Source organism: Daphnia pulicaria, chromosome 6 (assembly GCF_021234035.1).
Source record: "Daphnia pulicaria isolate SC F1-1A chromosome 6, SC_F0-13Bv2, whole genome shotgun sequence".
In the NCBI taxonomy this organism is placed as follows: Eukaryota; Metazoa; Arthropoda; class Branchiopoda; order Diplostraca; family Daphniidae; genus Daphnia; species Daphnia pulicaria.
Window position 1 is genome coordinate 6,821,905 of NC_060918.1, and position 20,643 is coordinate 6,842,547.

The window sequence follows — 20,643 nt, forward strand, 5'->3', positions numbered from 1 at the left end:
TATTTTTTCAATCACGATGGTTACCAGTCCAAATTCGTAGATCAAAAATTTCAATGACACAGGGATAGGTTCAATTCATCTATAGGAATGATTCTGGATGAATTCCATTGAGAGTTTTTCAAATTTTATCGCGTTTTTTATTCGCGATGGTTACCAGTCCAAATTCAATGAACAAACATTTCTATCACTTTGAAGTGATTTTCTATTCATCCATTGGGACTGGGAGGGTAAATTTTCATTTTTGAATGTCAACGGCCATATCACGTAGAACGCACCTGGTCTCGTCAGCTCCCAGAAGTTAAGTTACGTCGAGTCCCGTTAGTACTTGGAAGGGTGACCGCTTGGGAATACGGAATGTCGTTGGCGATGAATAGTTTGTTTTCAATAACAAATTTCTTGAAATTTTTTTTCAATCACGATGGTTACCAGTCCAAATTCGTAGATCAAAAATTTCAATGACACAGGGATAGGTTCAATTCATCTATAGGAATGATTCTGGATGAATTCCATTGAGAGTTTTTCAAAGTTTATCGCGTTTTTTTATTCGCGATGGTTACCAGTCCGAATTCAATGAACAAACATTTCAATCACTTTGAAGTGATTTTCTATTCATCCATTGGGACTGGGAGGGTAAATTTTCATTTTTGAATGTCAACGGCCATATCACGTAGAACGCACCTGGTCTCGTCAGCTCCCAGAAGTTAAGTTACGTCGAGTCCCGTTAGTACTTGGAAGGGTGACCGCTTGGGAATACGGAATGTCGTTGGCGATGAATAGTTTGTTTTCAATAACAAATTTCTTGCAATATTTTTTCAATCACGATGGTTACCAGTCCAAATTCGTAGATCAAAAATTTCAATGACACAGGGATAGGTTCAATTCATCTATAGGAATGATTCTGGATGAATTCCATTGAGAGTTTTTCAAATTTTATCGCGTTTTTTTATTCGCGATGGTTACCAGTCCAAATTCAATGAACAAACATTTCTATCACTTTGAAGTGATTTTCTATTCATCCATTGGGACTGGGAGGGTAAATTTTCATTTTTGAATGTCAACGGCCATATCACGTAGAACGCACCTGGTCTCGTCAGCTCCCAGAAGTTAAGTTACGTCGAGTCCCGTTAGTACTTGGAAGGGTGACCGCTTGGGAATACGGAATGTCGTTGGCGATGAATAGTTTGTTTTCAATAACAAATTTCTTGAAATTTTTTTTCAATCACGATGGTTACCAGTCCAAATTCGTAGATCAAAAATTTCAATGACACAGGGATAGGTTCAATTCATCTATAGGAATGATTCTGGATGAATTCCATTGAGAGTTTTTCAAAGTTTATCGCGTTTTTTTATTCGCGATGATTACCAGTCCGAATTCAATGAACAAACATTTCAATCACTTTGAAGTAATTTTCTATTCATCCATTGGGACTGGGAGGGTAAATTTTCATTTTTGAATGTCAACGGCCATATCACGTAGAACGCACCTGGTCTCGTCAGCTCCCAGAAGTTAAGTTACGTCGAGTCCCGTTAGTACTTGGAAGGGTGACCGCTTGGGAATACGGAATGTCGTTGGCGATGAATAGTTTGTTTTCAATAACAAATTTCTTGAAATTTTTTTTCAATCACGAGGGTTACCAGTCCAAATTCGTAGATCAAAAATTTCAATGACACAGGGATAGGTTCAATTCATCTATAGGAATGATTCTGGATGAATTCCATTGAGAGTTTTTCAAAGTTTATCGCGTTTTTTTATTCGCGATGGTTACCAGTCCAAATTCAATGAACAAACATTTCTATCACTTTGAAGTGATTTTCTATTCATCCATTGGGACTGGGAGGGTAAATTTTCATTTTTGAATGTCAACGGCCATATCACGTAGAACGCACCTGGTCTCGTCAGCTCCCAGAAGTTAAGTTACGTCGAGTCCCGTTAGTACTTGGAAGGGTGACCGCTTGGGAATACGGAATGTCGTTGGCGATGAATAGTTTGTTTTCAATAACAAATTTCTTGAAATTTTTTTTCAATCACGATGGTTACCAGTCCAAATTCGTAGATCAAAAATTTCAATGACACAGGGATAGGTTCAATTCATCTATAGGAATGATTCTGGATGAATTCCATTGAGAGTTTTTCAAAGTTTATCGCGTTTTTTTATTCGCGATGGTTACCAGTCCGAATTCAATGAACAAACATTTCAATCACTTTGAAGTGATTTTCTATTCATCCATTGGGGCAGGGAGGGTAAATTTTCATTTTTGAATGTCAACGGCCATATCACGTAGAACGCACCTGGTCTCGTCAGCTCCCAGAAGTTAAGTTACGTCGAGTCCCGTTAGTACTTGGAAGGGTGACCGCTTGGGAATACGGAATGTCGTTGGCGATGAATAGTTTGTTTTCAATAACAAATTTCTTTAAATTTTTTTTCAATCACGATGGTTACCAGTCCAAATTCGTAGATCAAAAATTTCAATGACACAGGGATGGGTTCAATTCATCTATAGGAATGATTCTGGATGAATTCCATTGAGAGTTTTTCAAAGTTGATCGCGTTTATTTATTCGCGATGGTTACCAGTCCGAATTCAATGAACAAACATTTCAATCACTTTGAAGTGATTTTCTATTCATCCATTGGGGCAGGGAGGGTAAATTTTCATTTTTGAATGTCAACGGCCATATCACGTAGAACGCACCTGGTCTCGTCAGCTCCCAGAAGTTAAGTTACGTCGAGTCCCGTTAGTACTTGGAAGGGTGACCGCTTGGGAATACGGGATGTCGTTGGCGATGAATAGTTTGTTTTCAATAACAAATTTCTTTAAATTTTTTTTCAATCACGATGGTTACCAGTCCAAATTCGTAGATCAAAAATTTCAATGACACAGGGATGGGTTCAATTCATCTATAGGAATGATTCTGGATGAATTCCGTTGAGAGTTTTTCAAAGTTGATCGCGTTTATTTATTCGCGATGGTTACCAGTCCGAATTAAATGAACAAACATTTCAATCACTTTGAAGTGATTTTCTATTCATCCATTGGGACTGGGAGGGTAAATTTTCATTTTTGAATGTCAACGGCCATATCACGTAGAACGCACCTGGTCTCGTCAGCTCCCAGAAGTTAAGTTACGTCGAGTCCCGTTAGTACTTGGAAGGGTGACCGCTTGGGAATACGGAATGTCGTTGGCGATGAATAGTTTGTTTTCAATAACAAATTTCTTTAAATTTTTTTTCAATCACGATGGTTACCAGTCCAAATTCGTAGATCAAAAATTTCAATGACACAGGGATAGGTTCAATTCATCTATAGGAATGATTCTGGATGAATTCCATTGAGAGTTTTCAAAGTTTATCGCGTTTTTTTATTCGCGATGGTTACCAGTCCAAATTCAATGAACAAACATTTCTATCACTTTGAAGTGATTTTCTATTCATCCATTGGGACTGGGAGGGTAAATTTTCATTTTTGAATGTCAACGGCCATATCACGTAGAACGCACCTGGTTTCGTCAGCTCCCAGAAGTTAAGTTACGTCGAGTCCCGTTAGTACTTGGAAGGGTGACCGCTTGGGAATACGGGATGTCGTTGGCGATGAATAGTTTGTTTTCAATAACAAATTTCTTGAAATTTTTTTTCAATCACGATGGTTACCAGTCCAAATTCGTAGATCAAAAATTTCAATGACACAGGGATGGGTTCAATTCATCTATAGGAATGATTCTGGATGAATTCCATTGAGAGTTTTTCAAAGTTGATCGCGTTTATTTATTCGCGATGGTTACCAGTCCGAATTCAATGAACAAACATTTCAATCACTTTGAAGTGATTTTCTATTCATCCATTGGGGCAGGGAGGGTAAATTTTCATTTTTGAATGTCAACGGCCATATCACGTAGAACGCACCTGGTCTCGTCAGCTCCCAGAAGTTAAGTTACGTCGAGTCCCGTTAGTACTTGGAAGGGTGACCGCTTGGGAATACGGGATGTCGTTGGCGATGAATAGTTTGTTTTCAATAACAAATTTCTTTAAATTTTTTTTCAATCACGATGGTTACCAGTCCAAATTCGTAGATCAAAAATTTCAATGACACAGGGATGGGTTCAATTCATCTATAGGAATGATTCTGGATGAATTCCGTTGAGAGTTTTTCAAAGTTGATCGCGTTTATTTATTCGCGATGGTTACCAGTCCGAATTAAATGAACAAACATTTCAATCACTTTGAAGTGATTTTCTATTCATCCATTGGGACTGGGAGGGTAAATTTTCATTTTTGAATGTCAACGGCCATATCACGTAGAACGCACCTGGTCTCGTCAGCTCCCAGAAGTTAAGTTACGTCGAGTCCCGTTAGTACTTGGAAGGGTGACCGCTTGGGAATACGGGATGTCGTTGGCGATGAATAGTTTGTTTTCAATAACAAATTTCTTGAATTTTTTTTTCAATCACGATGGTTACCAGTCCAAATTCGTAGATTAAAAATTTCAATGACACAGGGATGGGTTCAATTCATCTATAGGAATGATTCTGGATGAATTCCACTGAGAGTTTTTCAAAGTTGATCGCGTTTATTTATTCGCGATGGTTACCAGTCCGAATTAAATGAACAAACATTTCAATCACTTTGAAGTGATTTTCTATTCATCCATTGGGACTGGGAGGGTAAATTTTCATTTTTGAATGTCAACGGCCATATCACGTAGAACGCACCTGGTCTCGTCAGCTCCCAGAAGTTAAGTTACGTCGAGTCCCGTTAGTACTTGGAAGGGTGACCGCTTGGGAATACGGGATGTCGTTGGCGATGAATAGTTTGTTTTCAATAACAAATTTCTTGAAATTTTTTTTCAATCACGATGGTTACCAGTCCAAATTCGTAGATCAAAAATTTCAATGACACAGGGATGGGTTCAATTCATCTATAGGAATGATTCTGGATGAATTCCATTGAGAGTTTTTCAAAGTTGATCGCGTTTATTTATTCGCGATGGTTACCAGTCCGAATTCAATGAACAAACATTTCAATCACTTTGAAGTGATTTTCTATTCATCCATTGGGGCAGGGAGGGTAAAATTTCATTTTTGAATGTCAACGGCCATATCACGTAGAACGCACCTGGTCTCGTCAGCTCCCAGAAGTTAAGTTACGTCGAGTCCCGTTAGTACTTGGAAGGGTGACCGCTTGGGAATACGGGATGTCGTTGGCGATGAATAGTTTGTTTTCAATAACAAATTTCTTTAAATTTTTTTTCAATCACGATGGTTACCAGTCCAAATTCGTAGATCAAAAATTTCAATGACACAGGGATGGGTTCAATTCATCTATAGGAATGATTCTGGATGAATTCCGTTGAGAGTTTTTCAAAGTTGATCGCGTTTATTTATTCGCGATGGTTACCAGTCCGAATTAAATGAACAAACATTTCAATCACTTTGAAGTGATTTTCTATTCATCCATTGGGACTGGGAGGGTAAATTTTCATTTTTGAATGTCAACGGCCATATCACGTAGAACGCACCTGGTCTCGTCAGCTCCCAGAAGTTAAGTTACGTCGAGTCCCGTTAGTACTTGGAAGGGTGACCGCTTGGGAATACGGGATGTCGTTGGCGATGAATAGTTTGTTTTCAATAACAAATTTCTTGAAATTTTTTTTCAATCACGATGGTTACCAGTCCAAATTCGTAGATCAAAAATTTCAATGACACAGGGATGGGTTCAATTCATCTATAGGAATGATTCTGGATGAATTCCATTGAGAGTTTTTCAAAGTTGATCGCGTTTATTTATTCGCGATGGTTACCAGTCCGAATTAAATGAACAAACATTTCAATCACTTTTGAAGTGATTTTCTATTCATCCATTGGGACTGGGAGGGTAAATTTTCATTTTTGAATGTCAACGGCCATATCACGTAGAACGCACCTGGTCTCGTCAGCTCCCAGAAGTTAAGTTACGTCGAGTCCCGTTAGTACTTGGAAGGGTGACCGCTTGGGAATACGGGATGTCGTTGGCGATGAATAGTTTGTTTTCAATAACAAATTTCTTGAAATTTTTTTTCAATCACGATGGTTACCAGTCCAAATTCATAGATCAAAAATTTCAATGACACAGGGATGGGTTCAATTCATCTATAGGAATGATTCTGGATGAATTCCATTGAGAGTTTTTCAAAGTTGATCGCGTTTTTTTATTCGCGATGGTTACCAGTCCGAATTCAATGAACAAACATTTCAATCACTTTGAAGTGATTTTCTATTCATCCATTGGGACTGGGAGGGTAAATTTTCATTTTTGAATGTCAACGGCCATATCACGTAGAACGCACCTGGTCTCGTCAGCTCCCAGAAGTTAAGTTACGTCGAGTCCCGTTAGTACTTGGAAGGGTGACCGCTTGGGAATACGGGATGTCGTTGGCGATGAATAGTTTGTTTTCAATAACAAATTTCTTGAAATTTTTTTTCAATCACGATGGTTACCAGTCCAAATTCATAGATCAAAAATTTCAATGACACAGGGATGGGTTCAATTCATCTATAGGAATGATTCTGGATGAATTCCATTGAGAGTTTTTCAAAGTTGATCGCGTTTTTTTATTCGCGATGGTTACCAGTCCGAATTCAATGAACAAACATTTCAATCACTTTGAAGTGATTTTCTATTCATCCATTGGGACTGGGAGGGTAAATTTTCATTTTTGAATGTCAACGGCCATATCACGTAGAACGCACCTGGTCTCGTCAGCTCCCAGAAGTTAAGTTACGTCGAGTCCCGTTAGTACTTGGAAGGGTGACCGCTTGGGAATACGGGATGTCGTTGGCGATGAATAGTTTGTTTTCAATAACAAATTTATTTAAATTTTTTTTCAATCACGATGGTTACCAGTCCAAATTCGTAGATCAAAAATTTCAATGACTCAGGGATAGGTTCAATTCATCTATAGGAATGATTCTGGATGAATTCCATTGAGCGTTTTTCAAAGTTTATCGCGTTTTTTTATTCGCGATGGTTACCAGTTCGAATTCAATGAACAAACATTTCAATCACTTTGAAGTGATTTTCTATTCATCCATTGGGACTGGGAGGGTAAATTTTCATTTTTGAATGTCAACGGCCATATCACGTAGAACGCACCTGGTCTCGTCAGCTCCCAGAAGTTAAGTTACGTCGAGTCCCGTTAGTACTTGGAAGGGTGACCGCTTGGGAATACGGGATGTCGTTGGCGATGAATAGTTTGTTTTCAATAACAAATTTCTTTAAATTTTTTTTTCAATCACGATGGTTACCAGTCCAAATTCGTAGATCAAAAATTTCAATGACACAGGGATGGGTTCAATTCATCTATAGGAATGATTCTGGATGAATTCCATTGAGAGTTTTTCAAAGTTGATCGCGTTTTTTTATTCGCGATGGTTACCAGTCCGAATTCAATGAACAAACATTTCAATCACTTTGAAGTGATTTTCTATTCATCCATTGGGACTGGGAGGGTAAATTTTCATTTTTGAATGTCAACGGCCATATCACGTAGAACGCACCTGGTCTCGTCAGCTCCCAGAAGTTAAGTTACGTCGAGTCCCGTTAGTACTTGGAAGGGTGACCGCTTGGGAATACGGGATGTCGTTGGCGATGAATAGTTTGTTTTCAATAACAAATTTCTTTAAATTTTTTTTTCAATCACGATGGTTACCAGTCCAAATTCGTAGATCAAAAATTTCAATGACACAGGGATGGGTTCAATTCATCTATAGGAATGATTCTGGATGAATTCCGTTGAGAGTTTTTCAAAGTTGATCGCGTTTATTTATTCGCGATGGTTACCAGTCCGAATTCAATGAACAAACATTTCTATCACTTTGAAGTGATTTTCTATTCATCCATTGGGACTGGGAGGGTAAATTTTCATTTTTGAATGTCAACGGCCATATCACGTAGAACGCACCTGGTCTCGTCAGCTCCCAGAAGTTAAGTTACGTCGAGTCCCGTTAGTACTTGGAAGGTTGACCGCTTGGGAATACGGGATGTCGTTGGCGATGAATAGTTTGTTTTCAATAACAAATTTCTTGAAATTTTTTTTCAATCACGATGGTTACCAGTCCAAATTCTTAGATCAAAAATTTCAATGACACAGGGATAGGTTCATTTCATCTATAGGAATGATTCTGGATGAATTCCATTGAGAGTTTTTCAAAGTTGATCGCGTTTATTTATTCGCGATGGTTACCAGTCCGAATTCAATGAACAAACATTTCAATCACTTTGAAGTGATTTTCTATTCATCCATTGGGGCAGGGAGGGTAAATTTTCATTTTTGAATGTCAACGGCCATATCACGTAGAACGCACCTGGTCTCGTCAGCTCCAAGAAGTTAAGTTACGTCGAGTCCCGTTAGTACTTGGAAGGGTGACCGCTTGGGAATACGGGATGTCGTTGGCGATGAATAGTTTAATTTCTTGAAATTTTTTTTCAATCACGATGGTTACCAGTCCAAATTCATAGATCAAAAATTTCAATGACACAGGGATGGGTTCAATTCATCTATAGGAATGATTCTGGATGAATTCCATTGAGAGTTTTTCAAAGTTGATCGCGTTTTTTTATTTGCGATGGTTACCAGTCCGAATTCAATGAACAAACATTTCAATCACTTTGAAGTGATTTTCTATTCATCCATTGGGACTGGGAGGGTAAATTTTCATTTTTGAATGTCAACGGCCATATCACGTAGAACGCACCTGGTCTCGTCAGCTCCCAGAAGTTAAGTTACGTCGAGTCCCGTTAGTACTTGGAAGGGTGACCGCTTGGGAATACGGGATGTCGTTGGCGATGAATAGTTTGTTTTCAATAACAAATTTCTTGAAATTTTTTTTCAATCACGATGGTTACCAGTCCAAATTCATAGATCAAAAATTTCAATGACACAGGGATGGGTTCAATTCATCTATAGGAATGATTCTGGATGAATTCCATTGAGAGTTTTTCAAAGTTGATCGCGTTTTTTTATTCGCGATGGTTACCAGTCCGAATTCAATGAACAAACATTTCAATCACTTTGAAGTGATTTTCTATTCATCCATTGGGACTGGGAGGGTAAATTTTCATTTTTGAATGTCAACGGCCATATCACGTAGAACGCACCTGGTCTCGTCAGCTCCCAGAAGTTAAGTTACGTCGAGTCCCGTTAGTACTTGGAAGGGTGACCGCTTGGGAATACGGGATGTCGTTGGCGATGAATAGTTTGTTTTCAATAACAAATTTATTTAAATTTTTTTTCAATCACGATGGTTACCAGTCCAAATTCGTAGATCAAAAATTTCAATGACTCAGGGATAGGTTCAATTCATCTATAGGAATGATTCTGGATGAATTCCATTGAGCGTTTTTCAAAGTTTATCGCGTTTTTTTATTCGCGATGGTTACCAGTTCGAATTCAATGAACAAACATTTCAATCACTTTGAAGTGATTTTCTATTCATCCATTGGGACTGGGAGGGTAAATTTTCATTTTTGAATGTCAACGGCCATATCACGTAGAACGCACCTGGTCTCGTCAGCTCCCAGAAGTTAAGTTACGTCGAGTCCCGTTAGTACTTGGAAGGGTGACCGCTTGGGAATACGGGATGTCGTTGGCGATGAATAGTTTGTTTTCAATAACAAATTTCTTTAAATTTTTTTTTCAATCACGATGGTTACCAGTCCAAATTCGTAGATCAAAAATTTCAATGACACAGGGATGGGTTCAATTCATCTATAGGAATGATTCTGGATGAATTCCGTTGAGAGTTTTTCAAAGTTGATCGCGTTTATTTATTCGCGATGGTTACCAGTCCGAATTCAATGAACAAACATTTCAATCACTTTGAAGTGATTTTCTATTCATCCATTGGGACTGGGAGGGTAAATTTTCATTTTTGAATGTCAACGGCCATATCACGTAGAACGCACCTGGTCTCGTCAGCTCCCAGAAGTTAAGTTACGTCGAGTCCCGTTAGTACTTGGAAGGGTGACCGCTTGGGAATACGGGATGTCGTTGGCGATGAATAGTTTGTTTTCAATAACAAATTTCTTTAAATTTTTTTTCAATCACGATGGTTACCAGTCCAAATTCGTAGATCAAAAATTTCAATGACACAGGGATGGGTTCAATTCATCTATAGGAATGATTCTGGATGAATTCCGTTGAGAGTTTTTCAAAGTTGATCGCGTTTATTTATTCGCGATGGTTACCAGTCCGAATTCAATGAACAAACATTTCAATCACTTTGAAGTGATTTTCTATTCATCCATTGGGACTGGGAGGGTAAATTTTCATTTTTGAATGTCAACGGCCATATCACGTAGAACGCACCTGGTCTCGTCAGCTCCCAGAAGTTAAGTTACGTCGAGTCCCGTTAGTACTTGGAAGGGTGACCGCTTGGGAATACGGGATGTCGTTGGCGATGAATAGTTTGTTTTCAATAACAAATTTCTTGAAATTTTTTTTCAATCACGATGGTTACCAGTCCAAATTCGTAGATCAAAAATTTCAATGACTCAGGGATAGGTTCAATTCATCTATAGGAATGATTCTGGATGAATTCCATTGAGCGTTTTTCAAAGTTTATCGCGTTTTTTTATTCGCGATGGTTACCAGTTCGAATTCAATGAACAAACATTTCAATCACTTTGAAGTGATTTTCTATTCATCCATTGGGACTGGGAGGGTAAATTTTCATTTTTGAATGTCAACGGCCATATCACGTAGAACGCACCTGGTCTCGTCAGCTCCCAGAAGTTAAGTTACGTCGAGTCCCGTTAGTACTTGGAAGGGTGACCGCTTGGGAATACGGGATGTCGTTGGCGATGAATAGTTTGTTTTCAATAACAAATTTCTTTAAATTTTTTTTTCAATCACGATGGTTACCAGTCCAAATTCGTAGATCAAAAATTTCAATGACACAGGGATGGGTTCAATTCATCTATAGGAATGATTCTGGATGAATTCCGTTGAGAGTTTTTCAAAGTTGATCGCGTTTATTTATTCGCGATGGTTACCAGTCCGAATTCAATGAACAAACATTTCAATCACTTTGAAGTGATTTTCTATTCATCCATTGGGACTGGGAGGGTAAATTTTCATTTTTGAATGTCAACGGCCATATCACGTAGAACGCACCTGGTCTCGTCAGCTCCCAGAAGTTAAGTTACGTCGAGTCCCGTTAGTACTTGGAAGGGTGACCGCTTGGGAATACGGGATGTCGTTGGCGATGAATAGTTTGTTTTCAATAACAAATTTCTTGAAATTTTTTTTCAATCACGATGGTTACCAGTCCAAATTCGTAGATCAAAAATTTCAATGACACAGGGATGGGTTCAATTCATCTATAGGAATGATTCTGGATGAATTCCATTGAGAGTTTTTCAAAGTTGATCGCGTTTATTTATTCGCGATGGTTACCAGTCCGAATTCAATGAACAAACATTTCAATCACTTTTAAGTGATTTTCTATTCATCCATTGGGGCAGGGAGGGTAAATTTTCATTTTTGAATGTCAACGGCCATATCACGTAGAACGCACCTGGTCTCGTCAGCTCCAAGAAGTTAAGTTACGTCGAGTCCCGTTAGTACTTGGAAGGGTGACCGCTTGGGAATACGGGATGTCGTTGGCGATGAATAGTTTGTTTTCAATAACAAATTTCTTGAAATTTTTTTTCAATCACGATGGTAACCAGTCCAAATTCATAGATCAAAAATTTCAATGACACAGGGATGGGTTCAATTCATCTATAGGAATGATTCTGGATGAATTCCATTGAGAGTTTTTCAAAGTTGATCGCGTTTTTTTATTCGCGATGGTTACCAGTCCGAATTCAATGAACAAACATTTCAATCACTTTGAAGTGATTTTCTATTCATCCATTGGGACTGGGAGGGTAAATTTTCATTTTTGAATGTCAACGGCCATATCACGTAGAACGCACCTGGTCTCGTCAGCTCCCAGAAGTTAAGTTACGTCGAGTCCCGTTAGTACTTGGAAGGGTGACCGCTTGGGAATACGGGATGTCGTTGGCGATGAATAGTTTGTTTTCAATAACAAATTTCTTGAAATTTTTTTTCAATCACGATGGTTACCAGTCCAAATTCGTAGATCAAAAATTTCAATGACACAGGGATGGGTTCAATTCATCTATAGGAATGATTCTGGATGAATTCCATTGAGAGTTTTTCAAAGTTGATCGCGTTTATTTATTCGCGATGGTTACCAGTCCGAATTCAATGAACAAACATTTCAATCACTTTTAAGTGATTTTCTATTCATCCATTGGGGCAGGGAGGGTAAATTTTCATTTTTGAATGTCAACGGCCATATCACGTAGAACGCACCTGGTCTCGTCAGCTCCAAGAAGTTAAGTTACGTCGAGTCCCGTTAGTACTTGGAAGGGTGACCGCTTGGGAATACGGGATGTCGTTGGCGATGAATAGTTTGTTTTCAATAACAAATTTCTTGAAATTTTTTTTCAATCACGATGGTAACCAGTCCAAATTCATAGATCAAAAATTTCAATGACACAGGGATGGGTTCAATTCATCTATAGGAATGATTCTGGATGAATTCCATTGAGAGTTTTTCAAAGTTGATCGCGTTTTTTTATTCGCGATGGTTACCAGTCCGAATTCAATGAACAAACATTTCAATCACTTTGAAGTGATTTTCTATTCATCCATTGGGACTGGGAGGGTAAATTTTCATTTTTGAATGTCAACGGCCATATCACGTAGAACGCACCTGGTCTCGTCAGCTCCCAGAAGTTAAGTTACGTCGAGTCCCGTTAGTACTTGGAAGGGTGACCGCTTGGGAATACGGGATGTCGTTGGCGATGAATAGTTTGTTTTCAATAAAAAATTTCTTTAAATTTTTTTTCAATCACGATGGTTACCAGTCCAAATTCGTAGATCAAAAATTTCAATGACAGAGGGATAGGTTCAATTCATCTATAGGAATGATTCTCGATGAATTCCATTGAGAGTTTTTCAAAGTTTATCGCGTTTTTTTATTCGCGATGGTTACCAGTCCGAATTCAATGAACAAACATTTCAATCACTTTGAAGTGATTTTCTATTCATCCATTGGGACTGGGAGGGTAAATTTTCATTTTTGAATGTCAACGGCCATATCACGTAGAACGCACCTGGTCTCGTCAGCTCCCAGAAGTTAAGTTACGTCGAGTCCCGTTAGTACTTGGAAGGGTGACCGCTTGGGAATACGGGATGTCGTTGGCGATGAATAGTTTGTTTTCAATAACAAATTTCTTTAAATTTTTTTTTCAATCACGATGGTTACCAGTCCAAATTCGTAGATCAAAAATTTCAATGACACAGGGATGGGTTCAATTCATCTATAGGAATGATTCTGGATGAATTCCGTTGAGAGTTTTTCAAAGTTGATCGCGTTTATTTATTCGCGATGGTTACCAGTCCGAATTCAATGAACAAACATTTCAATCACTTTGAAGTGATTTTCTATTCATCCATTGGGACTGGGAGGGTAAATTTTCATTTTTGAATGTCAACGGCCATATCACGTAGAACGCACCTGGTCTCGTCAGCTCCCAGAAGTTAAGTTACGTCGAGTCCCGTTAGTACTTGGAAGGGTGACCGCTTGGGAATACGGGATGTCGTTGGCGATGAATAGTTTGTTTTCAATAACAAATTTCTTGAAATTTTTTTTCAATCACGATGGTTACCAGTCCAAATTCGTAGATCAAAAATTTCAATGACACAGGGATGGGTTCAATTCATCTATAGGAATGATTCTGGATGAATTCCATTGAGAGTTTTTCAAAGTTGATCGCGTTTATTTATTCGCGATGGTTACCAGTCCGAATTCAATGAACAAACATTTCAATCACTTTGAAGTGATTTTCTATTCATCCATTGGGGCAGGGAGGGTAAATTTTCATTTTTGAATGTCAACGGCCATATCACGTAGAACGCACCTGGTCTCGTCAGCTCCAAGAAGTTAAGTTACGTCGAGTCCCGTTAGTACTTGGAAGGGTGACCGCTTGGGAATACGGGATGTCGTTGGCGATGAATAGTTTGTTTTCAATAACAAATTTCTTGAAATTTTTTTTCAATCACGATGGTTACCAGTCCAAATTCGTAGATCAAAAATTTCAATGACACAGGGATGGGTTCAATTCATCTATAGGAATGATTCTGGATGAATTCCATTGAGAGTTTTTCAAAGTTGATCGCGTTTATTTATTCGCGATGGTTACCAGTCCGAATTCAATGAACAAACATTTCAATCACTTTGAAGTGATTTTCTATTCATCCATTGGGGCAGGGAGGGTAAATTTTCATTTTTGAATGTCAACGGCCATATCACGTAGAACGCACCTGGTCTCGTCAGCTCCAAGAAGTTAAGTTACGTCGAGTCCCGTTAGTACTTGGAAGGGTGACCGCTTGGGAATACGGGATGTCGTTGGCGATGAATAGTTTGTTTTCAATAACAAATTTCTTGAAATTTTTTTTCAATCACGATGGTAACCAGTCCAAATTCATAGATCAAAAATTTCAATGACACAGGGATGGGTTCAATTCATCTATAGGAATGATTCTGGATGAATTCCATTGAGAGTTTTTCAAAGTTGATCGCGTTTTTTTATTCGCGATGGTTACCAGTCCGAATTCAATGAACAAACATTTCAATCACTTTGAAGTGATTTTCTATTCATCCATTGGGACTGGGAGGGTAAATTTTCATTTTTGAATGTCAACGGCCATATCACGTAGAACGCACCTGGTCTCGTCAGCTCCCAGAAGTTAAGTTACGTCGAGTCCCGTTAGTACTTGGAAGGGTGACCGCTTGGGAATACGGGATGTCGTTGGCGATGAATAGTTTGTTTTCAATAAAAAATTTCTTTAAATTTTTTTTCAATCACGATGGTTACCAGTCCAAATTCGTAGATCAAAAATTTCAATGACAGAGGGATAGGTTCAATTCATCTATAGGAATGATTCTCGATGAATTCCATTGAGAGTTTTTCAAAGTTTATCGCGTTTTTTTATTCGCGATGGTTACCAGTCCGAATTCAATGAACAAACATTTCAATCACTTTGAAGTGATTTTCTATTCATCCATTGGGACTGGGAGGGTAAATTTTCATTTTTGAATGTCAACGGCCATATCACGTAGAACGCACCTGGTCTCGTCAGCTCCCAGAAGTTAAGTTACGTCGAGTCCCGTTAGTACTTGGAAGGGTGACCGCTTGGGAATACGGGATGTCGTTGGCGATGAATAGTTTGTTTTCAATAACAAATTTCTTTAAATTTTTTTTTCAATCACGATGGTTACCAGTCCAAATTCGTAGATCAAAAATTTCAATGACACAGGGATGGGTTCAATTCATCTATAGGAATGATTCTGGATGAATTCCGTTGAGAGTTTTTCAAAGTTGATCGCGTTTATTTATTCGCGATGGTTACCAGTCCGAATTCAATGAACAAACATTTCAATCACTTTGAAGTGATTTTCTATTCATCCATTGGGACTGGGAGGGTAAATTTTCATTTTTGAATGTCAACGGCCATATCACGTAGAACGCACCTGGTCTCGTCAGCTCCCAGAAGTTAAGTTACGTCGAGTCCCGTTAGTACTTGGAAGGGTGACCGCTTGGGAATACGGGATGTCGTTGGCGATGAATAGTTTGTTTTCAATAACAAATTTCTTGAAATTTTTTTTCAATCACGATGGTTACCAGTCCAAATTCGTAGATCAAAAATTTCAATGACACAGGGATGGGTTCAATTCATCTATAGGAATGATTCTGGATGAATTCCATTGAGAGTTTTTCAAAGTTGATCGCGTTTATTTATTCGCGATGGTTACCAGTCCGAATTCAATGAACAAACATTTCAATCACTTTGAAGTGATTTTCTATTCATCCATTGGGGCAGGGAGGGTAAATTTTCATTTTTGAATGTCAACGGCCATATCACGTAGAACGCACCTGGTCTCGTCAGCTCCAAGAAGTTAAGTTACGTCGAGTCCCGTTAGTACTTGGAAGGGTGACCGCTTGGGAATACGGGATGTCGTTGGCGATGAATAGTTTGTTTTCAATAACAAATTTCTTGAAATTTTTTTTCAATCACGATGGTTACCAGTCCAAATTCATAGATCAAAAATTTCAATGACACAGGGATGGGTTCAATTCATCTATAGGAATGATTCTGGATGAATTCCATTGAGAGTTTTTCAAAGTTGATCGCGTTTTTTTATTTGCGATGGTTACCAGTCCGAATTCAATGAACAAACATTTCAATCACTTTGAAGTGATTTTCTATTCATCCATTGGGACTGGGAGGGTAAATTTTCATTTTTGAATGTCAACGGCCATATCACGTAGAACGCACCTGGTCTCGTCAGCTCCCAGAAGTTAAGTTACGTCGAGTCCCGTTAGTACTTGGAAGGGTGACCGCTTGGGAATACGGGATGTCGTTGGCGATGAATAGTTTGTTTTCAATAACAAATTTCTTGAAATTTTTTTTCAATCACGATGGTTACCAGTCCAAATTCGTAGATCAAAAATTTCAATGACTCAGGGATAGGTTCAATTCATCTATAGGAATGATTCTGGATGAATTCCATTGAGCGTTTTTCAAAGTTTATCGCGTTTTTTTATTCGCGATGGTTACCAGTTCGAATTCAATGAACAAACATTTCAATCACTTTGAAGTGATTTTCTATTCATCCATTGGGACTGGGAGGGTAAATTTTCATTTTTGAATGTCAACGGCCACATCACGTAGAACGCACCTGGTCTCGTCAGCTCCCAGAAGTTAAGTTACGTCGAGTCCCGTTAGTACTTGGAAGGGTGACCGCTTGGGAATACGGGATGTCGTTGGCGATGAATAGTTTGTTTTCAATAACAAATTTCTTGAAATTTTTTTTCAATCACGATGGTTACCAGTCCAAATTCGTAGATCAAAAATTTCAATGACAGAGGGATAGGTTCAATTCATCTATAGGAATGATTCTCGATGAATTCCATTGAGAGTTTTTCAAAGTTGATCGCGTTTTTTTATTCGCGATGGTTACCAGTCCGAATTCAATGAACAAACATTTCAATCACTTTGAAGTGATTTTCTATTCATCCATTGGGACTGGGAGGGTAAATTTTCATATTTGAATGTCAACGGCCACATCACGTAGAACGCACTTGGTCTCGTCAGCTCCCAGAAGTTAAGTTACGTCGAGTCCCGTTAGTACTTGGAAGGGTGACCGCTTGGGAATACGGAATGTCGTTGGCGATGAATAGTTTGTTTTCAATAACAAATTTCTTGAAATTTTTTTCAATCACGATGGTTACCAGTCCAAATTCTTAGATCAAAAATTTCAATGACACAGGGATAGGTTCAATTCATCTATAGGAATGATTCTGGATGAATTCCATTGAGAGTTTTTCAAAGTTGATCGCGTTTATTTATTCGCGATGGTTACCAGTCCGAATTCAATGAACAAACATTTCAATCACTTTGAAGTGATTTTCTATTCATCCATTGGGGCAGGGAGGGTAAATTTTCATTTTTGAATGTCAACGGCCATATCACGTAGAACGCACCTGGTCTCGTCAGCTCCAAGAAGTTAAGTTACGTCGAGTCCCGTTAGTACTTGGAAGGGTGACCGCTTGGGAATACGGGATGTCGTTGGCGATGAATAGTTTGTTTTCAATAACAAATTTCTTGAAATTTTTTTTCAATCACGATGGTTACCAGTCCAAATTCATAGATCAAAAATTTCAATGACACAGGGATGGGTTCAATTCATCTATAGGAATGATTCTGGATGAATTCCATTGAGAGTTTTTCAAAGTTGATCGCGTTTTTTTATTTGCGATGGTTACCAGTCCGAATTCAATGAACAAACATTTCAATCACTTTGAAGTGATTTTCTATTCATCCATTGGGACTGGGAGGGTAAATTTTCATTTTTGAATGTCAACGGCCATATCACGTAGAACGCACCTGGTCTCGTCAGCTCCCAGAAGTTAAGTTACGTCGAGTCCCGTTAGTACTTGGAAGGGTGACCGCTTGGGAATACGGGATGTCGTTGGCGATGAATAGTTTGTTTTCAATAACAAATTTCTTGAAATTTTTTTTCAATCACGATGGTTACCAGTCCAAATTCGTAGATCAAAAATTTCAATGACTCAGGGATAGGTTCAATTCATCTATAGGAATGATTCTGGATGAATTCCATTGAGCGTTTTTCAAAGTTTATCGCGTTTTTTTATTCGCGATGGTTACCAGTTCGAATTCAATAAACAAACATTTCAATCACTTTGAAGTGATTTTCTATTCATCCATTGGGACTGGGAGGGTAAATTTTCATTTTTGAATGTCAACGGCCATATCACGTAGAACGCACCTGGTCTCGTCAGCTCCAAGAAGTTAAGTTACGTCGAGTCCCGTTAGTACTTGGAAGGGTGACCGCTTGGGAATACGGGATGTCGTTGGCGATGAATAGTTTGTTTTCAATAACAAATTTCTTGAAATTTTTTTTCAATCACGATGGTTACCAGTCCAAATTCATAGATCAAAAATTTCAATGACACAGGGATGGGTTCAATTCATCTATAGGAATGATTCTGGATGAATTCCATTGAGAGTTTTTCAAAGTTGATCGCGTTTTTTTATTTGCGATGGTTACCAGTCCGAATTCAATGAACAAACATTTCAATCACTTTGAAGTGATTTTCTATTCATCCATTGGGACTGGGAGGGTAAATTTTCATTTTTGAATGTCAACGGCCATATCACGTAGAACGCACCTGGTCTCGTCAGCTCCCAGAAGTTAAGTTACGTCGAGTCCCGTTAGTACTTGGAAGGGTGACCGCTTGGGAATACGGGATGTCGTTGGCGATGAATAGTTTGTTTTCAATAACAAATTTCTTGAAATTTTTTTTCAATCACGATGGTTACCAGTCCAAATTCGTAGATCAAAAATTTCAATGACTCAGGGATAGGTTCAATTCATCTATAGGAATGATTCTGGATGAATTCCATTGAGCGTTTTTCAAAGTTTATCGCGTTTTTTTATTCGCGATGGTTACCAGTTCGAATTCAATAAACAAACATTTCAATCACTTTGAAGTGATTTTCTATTCATCCATTGGGACTGGGAGGGTAAATTTTCATTTTTGAATGTCAACGGCCATATCACGTAGAACGCACCTGGTCTCGTCAGCTCCCAGAAGTTAAGTTACGTCGAGTCCCGTTAGTACTTGGAAGGGTGACCGCTTGGGAATACGGGATGTCGTTGGCGATGAATAGTTTGTTTTCAATAACAAATTTCTTGAAATTTTTTTTCAATCACGATGGTTACCAGTCCAAATTCGTAGATCAAAAATTTCAATGACACAGGGATGGGTTCAATTCATCTATAGGAATGATTCTGGATGAATTCCATTGAGAGTTTTTCAAAGTTGATCGCGTTTATTTATTCGCGATGGTTACCAGTCCGAATTCAATGAACAAACATTTCAATCACTTTGAAGTGATTTTCTATTCATCCATTGGGGCAGGGAGGGTAAATTTTCATTTTTGAATGTCAACGGCCATATCACGTAGAACGCACCTGGTCTCGTCAGCTCCCAGAAGTTAAGTTACGTCGAGTCCCGTTAGTACTTGGAAGGGTGACCGCTTGGGAATACGGGATGTCGTTGGCGATGAATAGTTTGTTTTCAATAACAAATTTCTTGAAATTTTTTTTCAATCACGATGGTTACCAGTCCAAATTCGTAGATCAAAAATTTCAATGACTCAGGGATAGGTTCAATTCATCTATAGGAATGATTCTGGATGAATTCCATTGAGCGTTTTTCAAAGTTTATCGCGTTTTTTTATTCGCGATGGTTACCAGTTCGAATTCAATAAACAAACATTTCAATCACTTTGAAGTGATTTTCTATTCATCCATTGGGACTGGGAGGGTAAATTTTCATTTTTGAATGTCAACGGCCATATCACGTAGAACGCACCTGGTCTCGTCAGCTCCAAGAAGTTAAGTTACGTCGAGTCCCGTTAGTACTTGGAAGGGTGACCGCTTGGGAATACGGGATGTCGTTGGCGATGAATAGTTTGTTTTCAATAACAAATTTCTTGAAATTTTTTTTCAATCACGATGGTTACCAGTCCAAATTCATAGATCAAAAATTTCAATGACACAGGGATGGGTTCAATTCATCTATAGGAATGATTCTGGATGAATTCCATTGAGAGTTTTTCAAAGTTGATCGCGTTTTTTTATTTGCGATGGTTACCAGTCCGAATTCAATGAACAAACATTTCAATCACTTTGAAGTGATTTTCTATTCATCCATTGGGACTGGGAGGGTAAATTTTCATTTTTGAATGTCAACGGCCATATCACGTAGAACGCACCTGGTCTCGTCAGCTCCCAGAAGTTAAGTTACGTCGAGTCCCGTTAGTACTTGGAAGGGTGACCGCTTGGGAATACGGGATGTCGTTGGCGATGAATAGTTTGTTTTCAATAACAAATTTCTTGAAATTTTTTTTCAATCACGATGGTTACCAGTCCAAATTCGTAGATCAAAAATTTCAATGACTCAGGGATAGGTTCAATTCATCTATAGGAATGATTCTGGAT

General features: G+C 38.5%; 51 pseudogenes; all 51 read left to right on the top strand.

Moving 5' to 3' along the window:
- Positions 1–247: 247 nt before the first annotated feature.
- On the top strand, positions 248–366 carry LOC124344968 (annotated as a pseudogene).
- A 284-nt stretch (positions 367–650) lies between these two features.
- On the top strand, positions 651–769 carry LOC124344969 (annotated as a pseudogene).
- A 284-nt stretch (positions 770–1,053) lies between these two features.
- LOC124344970 lies at positions 1,054–1,172 on the top strand (annotated as a pseudogene).
- Positions 1,173–1,456: 284 nt separating this feature from the next.
- LOC124344971 lies at positions 1,457–1,575 on the top strand (annotated as a pseudogene).
- A 284-nt stretch (positions 1,576–1,859) lies between these two features.
- On the top strand, positions 1,860–1,978 carry LOC124344972 (annotated as a pseudogene).
- A 284-nt stretch (positions 1,979–2,262) lies between these two features.
- Positions 2,263–2,381, top strand: LOC124344973 (annotated as a pseudogene).
- A 284-nt stretch (positions 2,382–2,665) lies between these two features.
- On the top strand, positions 2,666–2,784 carry LOC124344978 (annotated as a pseudogene).
- Positions 2,785–3,068: 284 nt separating this feature from the next.
- LOC124344974 lies at positions 3,069–3,187 on the top strand (annotated as a pseudogene).
- A 283-nt stretch (positions 3,188–3,470) lies between these two features.
- LOC124344736 lies at positions 3,471–3,589 on the top strand (annotated as a pseudogene).
- A 284-nt stretch (positions 3,590–3,873) lies between these two features.
- LOC124344989 lies at positions 3,874–3,992 on the top strand (annotated as a pseudogene).
- A 284-nt stretch (positions 3,993–4,276) lies between these two features.
- LOC124345001 lies at positions 4,277–4,395 on the top strand (annotated as a pseudogene).
- A 284-nt stretch (positions 4,396–4,679) lies between these two features.
- On the top strand, positions 4,680–4,798 carry LOC124345012 (annotated as a pseudogene).
- Positions 4,799–5,082: 284 nt separating this feature from the next.
- LOC124345023 lies at positions 5,083–5,201 on the top strand (annotated as a pseudogene).
- Positions 5,202–5,485: 284 nt separating this feature from the next.
- On the top strand, positions 5,486–5,604 carry LOC124345034 (annotated as a pseudogene).
- A 285-nt stretch (positions 5,605–5,889) lies between these two features.
- Positions 5,890–6,008, top strand: LOC124345046 (annotated as a pseudogene).
- A 284-nt stretch (positions 6,009–6,292) lies between these two features.
- Positions 6,293–6,411, top strand: LOC124345057 (annotated as a pseudogene).
- Positions 6,412–6,695: 284 nt separating this feature from the next.
- On the top strand, positions 6,696–6,814 carry LOC124345068 (annotated as a pseudogene).
- Positions 6,815–7,098: 284 nt separating this feature from the next.
- On the top strand, positions 7,099–7,217 carry LOC124345079 (annotated as a pseudogene).
- A 285-nt stretch (positions 7,218–7,502) lies between these two features.
- On the top strand, positions 7,503–7,621 carry LOC124345091 (annotated as a pseudogene).
- Positions 7,622–7,906: 285 nt separating this feature from the next.
- LOC124344746 lies at positions 7,907–8,025 on the top strand (annotated as a pseudogene).
- Positions 8,026–8,309: 284 nt separating this feature from the next.
- Positions 8,310–8,428, top strand: LOC124345470 (annotated as a pseudogene).
- Positions 8,429–8,699: 271 nt separating this feature from the next.
- Positions 8,700–8,818, top strand: LOC124345103 (annotated as a pseudogene).
- A 284-nt stretch (positions 8,819–9,102) lies between these two features.
- On the top strand, positions 9,103–9,221 carry LOC124345114 (annotated as a pseudogene).
- Positions 9,222–9,505: 284 nt separating this feature from the next.
- LOC124345126 lies at positions 9,506–9,624 on the top strand (annotated as a pseudogene).
- A 285-nt stretch (positions 9,625–9,909) lies between these two features.
- On the top strand, positions 9,910–10,028 carry LOC124345138 (annotated as a pseudogene).
- Positions 10,029–10,312: 284 nt separating this feature from the next.
- On the top strand, positions 10,313–10,431 carry LOC124345149 (annotated as a pseudogene).
- A 284-nt stretch (positions 10,432–10,715) lies between these two features.
- Positions 10,716–10,834, top strand: LOC124345161 (annotated as a pseudogene).
- A 285-nt stretch (positions 10,835–11,119) lies between these two features.
- Positions 11,120–11,238, top strand: LOC124345172 (annotated as a pseudogene).
- Positions 11,239–11,522: 284 nt separating this feature from the next.
- Positions 11,523–11,641, top strand: LOC124345471 (annotated as a pseudogene).
- Positions 11,642–11,925: 284 nt separating this feature from the next.
- Positions 11,926–12,044, top strand: LOC124345183 (annotated as a pseudogene).
- A 284-nt stretch (positions 12,045–12,328) lies between these two features.
- Positions 12,329–12,447, top strand: LOC124345472 (annotated as a pseudogene).
- A 284-nt stretch (positions 12,448–12,731) lies between these two features.
- On the top strand, positions 12,732–12,850 carry LOC124345194 (annotated as a pseudogene).
- A 284-nt stretch (positions 12,851–13,134) lies between these two features.
- On the top strand, positions 13,135–13,253 carry LOC124345206 (annotated as a pseudogene).
- Positions 13,254–13,538: 285 nt separating this feature from the next.
- Positions 13,539–13,657, top strand: LOC124345217 (annotated as a pseudogene).
- A 284-nt stretch (positions 13,658–13,941) lies between these two features.
- On the top strand, positions 13,942–14,060 carry LOC124345473 (annotated as a pseudogene).
- A 284-nt stretch (positions 14,061–14,344) lies between these two features.
- On the top strand, positions 14,345–14,463 carry LOC124345475 (annotated as a pseudogene).
- Positions 14,464–14,747: 284 nt separating this feature from the next.
- LOC124345229 lies at positions 14,748–14,866 on the top strand (annotated as a pseudogene).
- Positions 14,867–15,150: 284 nt separating this feature from the next.
- On the top strand, positions 15,151–15,269 carry LOC124345241 (annotated as a pseudogene).
- A 285-nt stretch (positions 15,270–15,554) lies between these two features.
- Positions 15,555–15,673, top strand: LOC124345252 (annotated as a pseudogene).
- A 284-nt stretch (positions 15,674–15,957) lies between these two features.
- On the top strand, positions 15,958–16,076 carry LOC124345476 (annotated as a pseudogene).
- A 284-nt stretch (positions 16,077–16,360) lies between these two features.
- On the top strand, positions 16,361–16,479 carry LOC124345264 (annotated as a pseudogene).
- Positions 16,480–16,763: 284 nt separating this feature from the next.
- Positions 16,764–16,882, top strand: LOC124344711 (annotated as a pseudogene).
- A 284-nt stretch (positions 16,883–17,166) lies between these two features.
- LOC124345786 lies at positions 17,167–17,285 on the top strand (annotated as a pseudogene).
- Positions 17,286–17,568: 283 nt separating this feature from the next.
- On the top strand, positions 17,569–17,687 carry LOC124345477 (annotated as a pseudogene).
- Positions 17,688–17,971: 284 nt separating this feature from the next.
- Positions 17,972–18,090, top strand: LOC124345277 (annotated as a pseudogene).
- A 284-nt stretch (positions 18,091–18,374) lies between these two features.
- On the top strand, positions 18,375–18,493 carry LOC124345478 (annotated as a pseudogene).
- Positions 18,494–18,777: 284 nt separating this feature from the next.
- Positions 18,778–18,896, top strand: LOC124345288 (annotated as a pseudogene).
- A 284-nt stretch (positions 18,897–19,180) lies between these two features.
- On the top strand, positions 19,181–19,299 carry LOC124345300 (annotated as a pseudogene).
- A 284-nt stretch (positions 19,300–19,583) lies between these two features.
- On the top strand, positions 19,584–19,702 carry LOC124345311 (annotated as a pseudogene).
- Positions 19,703–19,986: 284 nt separating this feature from the next.
- Positions 19,987–20,105, top strand: LOC124345479 (annotated as a pseudogene).
- Positions 20,106–20,389: 284 nt separating this feature from the next.
- Positions 20,390–20,508, top strand: LOC124345322 (annotated as a pseudogene).
- The last annotated feature ends 135 nt before the right edge of the window (positions 20,509–20,643 follow it).